Here is a 6,007-nt window from a genome sequence, read left to right as displayed (position 1 = left end):
AGTATAGCAGAAGTGGGTCAGGGATAGCTAAAGAGGTTGACAGGGATATGATCATAAAAGGTCTAGTATCCCTGCTGAGAAGTTTCCAAGAATGTAGGAAAACATCAAAATATTTTAATCATGAAAGCACAGATTTTATTTTTTTGTTAGAACAACTCAGCAAAATAAAATTCCAGTTTATTGTTGGACAACATTGTTTCATACATACATCAAACAGGCCAAAAAAAATAAACAGCAACTTCATAGACAAAAAAAGGTAAAAAAAAAAGAAACCTTTTTATCTTTGGCCTTTTTAACCATCTCATACAAACCAACTACTTATAGTACAGCTAAAGTACATACACAAAAAAAGTTACTGGAATGCTCAGTAACTTTTTTTGTGTATGCTTTTTTTTACAAGGTTTTTTTTTCTCCTTTGTGATTTTAATGAACATGGTCACAGCGCAAGTAAAGTCAGAAGTAGGACTAAGAACGCTCCAAAGGCTGGTTTGGTCAACCGAGATCATTAAAAAAGGCTGACCCCTAACAATATATACAAAAATATAAAATGTAAATAAAAAATACAAATTTTCCTTTTTTAAAGTACTTTTAAGAAAAAAAAGCAGGGCCTTGGAAGTTTTGGTTCTTTTTTCCTCCCCTATTGCAAATTCACGTTGTGGTTTTGGTTGGGTGGTGAAGATCGCGTGTGTCATCTGCAGGTGGCAACTGCCCGCAGTGGGCAGGCGGGCGGGCCTCTCTACTCCAAGGTGACCACGTTTAGATTCTGGGACGGGAAGTGGAGGGTGAATAGGTCACGGCGGCCTTTTATTTTTAGTTTAACTTTTCCTTTTTTGCTGTCTAGTCATCCTCATCGGTCTTCTGCTTTTTGGTATCAACATCATCATCCTCTTCATCTTCAGCTGCCCGTTTGCCTGTAGCTGCCTCAGCTTCCTCATCTTCATCTCCATCCTCTTCCTCGCCATCACCTTCCTCCTCCTCCTCCTCTTCCTCACCACCCTCTTCCTCTTCCTCATCTACCTCATTGTCAGCCTCCTGCTCCCCATTTTCCTCATTAGCATTCCCATTACAGGGGCGTTTCTTCCACTCTCTGCCTCCTCCACAACTTCCTTCTTCTCCTTTAAGTCCTTGGTGGGGATTTCAGAGCTACTGTCCACCGCCGCGTCTGACATGGTGGGCATGCTGGTGATCTGATGCAGTGGGTTAAAAAGGAGACTAGAGTTCAGGGACTCTGGCGATAAAGCTGCCCGAGTCCGCAGCAGTGGAGGAGGCCCACGGTGGAGGTGGTTGCGGCGAGTGGGGAGCTGGACCCAGGAACAATGCAAAGATGGCTTTTCAGAGCAGCCAGTCCATAGATTTTATTTGTACTTGAAAAAGTCTTCGGTGGCAGTGGTGTGGACATTGAATTGAAGGAAGGCATTTCCCAATGGAAATTCAAAAATTATTTTTAGAAGCCTGAGAAAATAAAAGTAAACAGCTAAAACCATTAACAAACTCGTACAAAAGGTCATTTAATCAAGGTCAAGGAGGGCAGGCATGAGAAAATACCCCATGGTTAAACCCATCCTGATGTTAATTTGTGTCCACTTGACTGGGCCACAGAGTGCTCATACATTTGCTCAAACATACTGGGTATGTCTGTGAGGGAATTTGTGGTGAGATTAACATTTGAATAAATAGACTTAGGAAAGCATATTTCCCTCACTAATGTTGGTGGGCCTCATCCAATCATTTGAAGACCTTGAATAGAACCAAAAGGCTGACCTTCTGTGAGCTACAGGGCACTCCTCCTGCCTGCCTTCCTGAGCTGGGACATCTGTCCTTCCTGCCTTTTGATTCAACCTAAAACATCTGCTCTTCATGGATCTCAAGTCTGCCATTTCTTGGACTGGAACTTACACCATTGACTCTCCTGGTTCTCTGGTCTTTGGATTCAGATCAAAGAATCAGAACTACACTGATTCTCTGGGTCTCTAGTTTACAGATGTCAGAGCATGAGACTTCTTAGCCTCTATAATCGCATAAACCAAACTGATGATAGAGATACAGGTGTGGGTATAGCCATAGATACAGATACAGATATATCTCCTAGTGGTTCTATATTTCTAGAGAATCCTAAAGATTTTCATACCAAGAACTAGGGTGCTATTATTACTAATACCTAAAAATGGGGAAGCGGCTTTGGAACTGGGTAGTAGAAGTGCATCCTAGTAAACTGGACATAATAGGTGATTCTGGTGACGTCCCAGATGGAAATAAGCTATTGGAAAGTGGAAGAAAATTAATCCCTATAAAGTGGCAAAGAACTAGGCTTACTTGTTTTTGTTTGTTTATTCTGTGATGGTGGAAGTTTGTTTGGTTATTTTTGAAGCACTGGGGATTGAACCCAGAACCCAGATGCATTCTATCACTGAGATACATCCCAGTCTATTTTTTTTTTGAGACAGGGTCTGAATAAGTTGCTGACACTGGCCTCACATTGGCGATTCTCCTGCCTCAGCCTCTAAAGTAGCTAGGATTACAGGTGTGCACCACTGCAGTTGAATTTTGTTCTAATGTAAGGTAGAACTTGTGAATAATGAAATTAGATATCTAGAAGAGAAGATTTCTAAGCAAAGTATTGAAGGTATACCTTGGGTTCTCCTCATTCTTTATTGTGAAAGGTGAGAGGACACAGATGAATTGAAGAAAAAAAATGTTACCATAACTTGGAGATTTGGAAAATTTTCTACCTATCCATATTGCAAGAAATGAGAAAGCTTGTTCTGAAGAAAACACTTAAGTGTGTGCCTGAATGACTATTTGATATAGACCCTGAGTGCAATTCATGGATTTAATCAATGACTTTAGCAGACATCAGGATCAGAGATGGTATTAGACCAGCAGAAACACTGTCAGCTGAGACTGAAGAGAACAGAACCTGTTCCTGAAGGTCAGACCTTTTACATACCACAGAACCAGACCCTAGAGCTATTTGGCTATCAATGTGCACTGTTCTTCAAGAATAGGGAAGAACAGTTTTAACAGTTCAGACAGCCTCTGACCAGAACCAAGGGGGTAGAAGCACCCACCACCCCAGTGGTATCAATCCAAAGAGGAGGATTTTCTTTTTCTCTCTCTTCCTCCCTTTCTTCCTTACCTCCTCCCCAGCCCTCTTTCTTTCTAACCGAGGGCTTCATGTTTGCTAAGGAAGTGCTTTACCACTGAGCTATACCTCCCACCCCAGAGGATTATTCTTGAGCTTTAAGAAATAATGAAATTTACCTTGCTAGGTTTAAGATTTATCTGGGGCCCTTTATCCCCTTCCTTCTCTACTATTTCTTACCTTTGAAATGCTAATATCTCTCATAATGCTGTCCTGCCATTATATTTTGGAAGTATAGATCTTGTCTGCCTTGACAGGTTTCCAATAGGAGGGAATTTTTCCTCAGGATCAATCATATCACAAGTCTAACCCATCTCTGACTTAAGTGATATTTAGATGAGACTTTGGACCTTAGAATTTAGAGTGGATACTTGAATAAGTTAAGAGTTTTCCTGTGGCTGATATGGAATGAATACATTGTTCATGCTATAAAGACATGAATCTTAGGGGCAAAACAATGAATTGTGCCCCGCACCCATTAAATCCCTAAACCCCATGTTCTGTATTGATGCCTTTAAGGAGATGATCAGGGTTAAATGAGATGATCAGGGTGGAGCCCTAATCTGATAACTTGTGTCATTTTAAGAGAATGAGACACCAGATCTCTTACTCACCCCACTATGTGAGGACACAGCAAGAAGGCAGCCATCTGCAATCCAATAAGAAAGAGCCTTCCTGAGGGCTGGGGTTGTGGCTCAGTGGCAGAGCGCTCACCTCGCATGTGCGAGACCCTGGATTTGATCTTCAGCACCACATAAATATAAATAAGTGAAATAAAGGTATTGTGTCCAACTACAACTAAAAAATAAATATATATATAAAAGAGTCTTCCTGAGGGGAAGGGGATCAGGAGATGGGGGAGAGGAGGGTAAGGGGATGTTGTGGAGAACAAAATTGACCAAATTATGTAATGTGCATGTATGAATATGTCCCAATGAATTCTACTCTTATGTATAGTTATAATGCACCAATGAAAACATTTTTGAAAAGAGTCTCACCAGAAACTAAACCCTGCCCAAACCCTCATCTTGAACTTTTGAGCCTCCAGAACTATGAGAAAATAAGTTTCTGCTATTTAAGCATGCTCTCCCTAATCTATGGTATTTTATAATGACAGCCCCAGCAGACTAGAGCAGCTGCAAATCCTGATGCTGCATTGCTTGAACTTGAACTTCAGCTTTACTACTTATGGATCAAGTGAACTCAGATAATGGATTTGACTTTCCAGCACATCTGTGTTCTCACCTCTAATATATAATTCCATATTTTCTGCATAGTTTTCCTAATACTTTAAATTTACAGAATCTTCACCATGTTGTTGACTTTAGGTATCTTTGTTTGTGAATTATCATTTTATATATATATATATATATATATATATATATATATATATATATATATATATATATATCTTCTTTTTTCCATTGATCATTTTTTCCTTAGGATCGACTTGCAGGCCAATGCTTGCATGTCAACTTCTGGAGGGGTTAATGGATTGAAACTATCAGCCCTAGGATCAGCAGCCTTTACTGCGAGAGGCAGAATGCAGAGTTGCTATCTGGGAGGAGCAGGGTTGGGTTCCTCTAATTGAGTCATTGAGCCTAGATAGAAAAAAAATTGGAATTCGCAACTAGTTTGATCAGAGTGGCTAATTGTCAGCTGAGAAACCACCTTCAGTTGTCAGAGTTGGTTCCCTCCTTCTCTATAAAAGGGAAGTCTCCCACACAAGAATGCTATGCAAACAAGTAAATATCTGCCTATGATGTAACAAAATACAAGTTTCTAGAAATATCCTTTTTGTATAGGGATATTCCATAGAATGTAGCTCAGTATATTCCATGGAATGTATTGGCAAGTAATAATACATTGCATGGGCACATAGACTCAGAATGTATAAAGCACTTCCACTTCTGTTATTTTATTGATCCTCACAACAATTCCATGAGATAGAGAGCATTACCTTCTGTACTGCTCAGACTATAATAGCAACCTCAGAATTTCAGTGACTTCAACTAATGAAAATATGTGTGTGTGAGTGGATGTGTGTGTGTGTGTAGAAAGAGGGAGATAGACAATGGAGATATATATATATATATATAAAACGTATAATATATATGTATTTTATTTATTTAGTTTTGGGACCAGGGATTGAACTCAGGGGCATTTAAACACTGAGTCACATCCCCAGCCCTTTTTTGTATTTTATTTATAGATAAGGTCTCACTGAGTTGTTTAGGGCCTTGCTAAGTTGCTGAGGCTGACTTTGAACTTGCCATCCTCGTGCCTCAGCTACCTAAGCCATTGGGATTACAGGTGTGCACCACAGTGCCCAGCATTTCTATGTATTTTAATTCTACATGCTCATTGCTAGCCAGTAGATGACTCTGGTACATATCATCTTCACTCAGAAACCCAGACCAGTGGTGGTACTACCATTTGGAATGTTGTCCAATAATATGGAAAAGAAAAGAGAGAATAGTATTATCTTTTCAATGCTTCCATCCTAAAGTGATACACCTCATTATCACTCATATTTCATTCGAGATGGCAGCAAGACCTAAGCTCACATGTAACTCCAAGGGAGCACAGAAGTACAAGACCCCTGTATTACTTACAGTAGAAAGGAAGTGGATCTTGGTGAACAATAGTCATTTCCACCACTGCCTTGCTGTGTAGCTGAGGAACCCAAGGGTCAGAAGAGTGACATGTTGAGGGAAGCAGTTTAGAATTATTGATCAAGATTGTAATAAATGATTTTTAGCTATCATTATGAAGAGTTAGTAAACCCTCAGTTCAAAGAAGTTTCTTGGAGGCTTAGAACCAAAGAACACAAGTTTGGACCAGATAGTCCTAGGTTTAAATGCC

At 39.9% G+C, this 6,007-nt stretch overlaps 1 pseudogene; it reads right to left on the bottom strand.

Annotated features, from left to right (window-relative positions):
• Positions 1 to 529: 529 nt before the first annotated feature.
• Positions 530 to 1,447, bottom strand: LOC124091518 (prothymosin alpha-like; annotated as a pseudogene).
• Between the last annotated feature and the right edge of the window lie 4,560 nt (positions 1,448 to 6,007).

Source organism: Marmota monax, unplaced genomic scaffold (assembly GCF_021218885.2).
Source record: "Marmota monax isolate L192 unplaced genomic scaffold, Marmota_monax_Labrador192_F-V1.1 WCK01_AAM20220418_F8-fsc00170, whole genome shotgun sequence".
NCBI lineage: Eukaryota > Metazoa > Chordata > Mammalia > Rodentia > Sciuridae > Marmota > Marmota monax.
This window is presented reverse-complemented; position numbering and strand designations above follow the sequence as displayed.